The sequence below is a fragment of the Nicotiana tomentosiformis genome, chromosome 8 (assembly GCF_000390325.3).
Source record: "Nicotiana tomentosiformis chromosome 8, ASM39032v3, whole genome shotgun sequence".
Classification (NCBI taxonomy): domain Eukaryota; kingdom Viridiplantae; phylum Streptophyta; class Magnoliopsida; order Solanales; family Solanaceae; genus Nicotiana; species Nicotiana tomentosiformis.
Window position 1 is genome coordinate 118,217,908 of NC_090819.1, and position 3,901 is coordinate 118,221,808.

The window sequence follows — 3,901 nt, forward strand, 5'->3', positions numbered from 1 at the left end:
AAACCCTTTCGAAAATCATCTTTCTCGAGCCATCAATATCGGGAATGCCGATTCGATCCTGAACCATTGCACACTGCGACCTCTGACAGCCGCTTTCTCAGCACCATTTATAATAACCTTCCCCAAGGCAAATTGAAGGAAACCATAACATCAACGAACTTAATACATTCAATCCAGGGCGACGACACCACATCACAGATGAAAATTCCACCATGCTCGAAATACCAAGTCTCGCTACTCAGTCAACCAAAACTTGAACATTCATAGTCCGATTGCCTTTCCTTCGCCGGAAATAAAATACTGGATCTCTGAATCATGCATTGAGTAAACCTCCCTCTAAGTCATTCTCTGCTTCAATGCATAGACAAGAATCCTACCATTACATAGACACGGTGCGATAGCAACGCACGAATCGTCATAACAATCAATGCCAAACATCAAAACCTTAGGTAATACTAATACTGAGCTGCAATGACAGAACGACCTTCCTCAAGGCGATGACAATAGCCCAATCAAATATGAAGGGAGAAACATCCTGCACCACATCTGTAGTACCATTAAAATTCCTCGATTCCTAATTTATAACAAGCACTTCACGTCGTATAAGACTGAATAGAAAGGAAATAAAGGCATAAGCCTCAAAGGAATCGAACCGTACGATGAGGAATCAAGAAGGGAGGTGCTCCCAACTGTCATGACCCAAAATCCTAACCTGTTGTGATGGCGCCTATCTCAGTACTAGGCAAGCCGACAACATCAATAACCCACGATTTTCTTTAAATCTTAAAAAATGTAACGTTTAATATAATACCAAAGATCTAGCAATTTCCGATACAACACTCCCAAAACCTGGTGTCACTGAGTACATGAGCATCTAATATGAGTACAAGTCTGGAAAATACGGTCTATAATAGTCTGAGACCAAATACAGTAAACAAGGAGATAGAGAAGGAGAGACAAGGTCTGCGAAACACGGCAGCTACCTCAAAATCTCCTGAAAGTCAACTGCGCGAAATGATCAACACCCGCTATGTTCAGGAACACCTGGATCTGCACACGAAGTGCAGGGTGTAGTATGAGTACAACCAACTCAGCAAGGAACAATAATAACTAAGGAACTGAAGATAATGACGAGCTACACAGTAATAGTTCACTTTCAGTAGTTCCTGCAAAGAATAGACATACTTTCAAATCCGATAGTTTAAGTCAAATCAATTTTATACAGTTCAATTTCAAGTAATCCGGATATAAATTCTTTCAGAGATTTTACAACAATGACAGATAGAAACCAAGTGCAACAACAAATGTAAAGTAAGTACAACCTCTCAGGCAACAGCCACTCAGCTCATCACAACAGTTCAACCACTCGGCTCTCAGCCCTCAGCACTCACACTCAATGGGTCCCGCGCTCATTGGGGGTATGTACAGACTCCAGAGGGGCTCCTACAGCCCAAGCGCCATAATCTGCACGGACAAATCACGTGCTATAATATCCTGCACGGACAACTCACGTGCCATAATATCCTTACCTCACTGACAGGCCCTCGGCCTTACTCAGTCCTCAACCTCTCAAGTCTCTCGGGCTCTCAGAAATCACAAAGATCAGCCCAAACAAAGATAACATAGTATATCAACAAATATCCAGAAAGACTGAGATATAATACGCAAGAAAAATCATGACTGAGTACAAGACATCAATTAGCAAATAATTCAATAAGTACGCGACCTCTACATGTCTCAACAATACTATAACATAGCCTAAGCATGATTTCTAACATGATTTATAGTCAAATTTCTTCAACACATAGAGATCATATAGCTAACAATAAATTATTCAACTTTACAGTTTCCCGGGACGGACCAAGTCACAATTCCCTCGGTGCACGCTCACACGCCCGTCACCTAGCATGTGCGCCACCTCCAGAATAATCACATGATACCAAAATCGGGAGTTTCATGCCCTCAGGACCAGATTTATAATTGTTACTTATCTCAACCCGTGTAATTATTTATTCCGCTATGCCCTTGCCACGAGAATTGGTCTCCGAAAGCCTCGTATCTAACCACAATTAATTCGAATCAATCAATACAAATTATTATAATTAATTCAATAAGGAAATACTAATTTTTCAATAAAATCCGAAATTAACTCAAAAATCGCCCGTAGGGCCCACGTCTCAGAACTCGACAAAAGTTACAGAATATGAACGCCCATCCAACCACGAGTCCAACCATATAAATTTCACCAAAATCTGACATCAACTCAACCCTCAAATCTTCAATTAAAGTCTATGAAGATTTCTACCATTTTCAACCCAATCCTTACCCATTTGAACTTAACAATCTTTCCACAACCTTATTGATATGTATATATGATACTCTACACCCAAGAATCATACTATTAATCACCCATCTTTACTCCAAATCCGAAATTGAAGAATTAGGGAAATAAATTCTTACCTCTTTGAAGCCCTAGCAAGATCCTTGTGAAATCTTCAAACCTTGAACAAGAATTGATGGATAAATAACTAAGTTTTCACTTTTTCTCTCTAAAATGCTCTCACCTCTCTCTAAAATATCAGATTTTGGCTAAAAAATGAGCTTCAAGGGCTATAAATCGAAGTTGGGTCGGGTAAAAAATTAGAAAGAGTGGAAGCTCAGATGCAGTTATGCGATCGCATAACAGGTATGCGGTCCGCATATCCGCCGCATAATTTGGCCTCCAAAGCTGGGCGTTACTGACCCGATATGCGGTCATTATGCTGCCCGCATATTTGTTCTGCGGTCGCATAATGCACCGCAAAACAGATCTGCGGTCGCATAGTGCACCTCAGATTTTCCTCAAATCTTGCCCCTCTCCTGATCCACTTTGCGACCATTATGCGGTTCGCAGAGTGATTCTGCGACCGCATAGTGGTCGCAGAAATGTCCTTTTTTCGACAAAATTTTCCTTTACATATCGGTGCATTGTTCAACCCAAAAAGTCTGAGCCATTTCTATAATCTTTGTACTAATTGATCTACCTCGGCACCACTAAACCTTAATTTCCTTAGCAAAATTTCTCCAGGTCGTTACACATAAGTTAACATCCGATCAACCTTTTCAACTTGAATTCTAAATCTTGGAACTAAGTGCTCCAAATCATTTCAAAACCTCACCAGACCAAACCAATTACCCCGGCAAGCCAAATAACAACTGTAATTCACAATTTGAGCAGTAAATGGGGAAACAGGGCTATAATACTCAAAACGACCGGCGGGTCATTACACTAACAGTCTTGTAGCCTCTCGAAGATAAGTACAGACGTCTCCGTACCGATTCGCAAGACTCTACTAGACTCGCTCATGACTCGTGAGACCTAAGTGAACCTAGTGCTCTGATACCATGTTGTCAAGACCCAAAATCCATTAAAGGTTGTGATGGCACTGGGCACCACTGTCATGCAATCCAAAACTAAATAGTTAATTAAATTCTCATTTTAATAATTTTGAAATCGTAAATTTACTTTAATTTATATAGTAAAAGATGAATTTATGGAATAAATACAATGTTTTCTAATTTTAATACTGAACATCCCATAATTTTCTCAGAACCCGGTGTCACAAGTACATGAGCCTTTTCTAGGAATATAAAATAAAATACAATAATTGTCCGGAATATAAATTTGGACAGGAAAGAAAATAAAATACTCTGAAGGAGACTCTGCTGGCTGCGGGTCGTACATAAGATGTAGCTCACCTAATTTCCTGTAATAACTGCGCCTCTGCGCCCACAAGGACACTAGTCATATATGTACCTGCACAAAATGTGCAGCAAATATATTATGAGTACGTAAATTAACGCGTACCCAGTAAGTATCCCCTAGCCCCGAAGAAGTAGTGACGAGGGGTCGACTTCGACA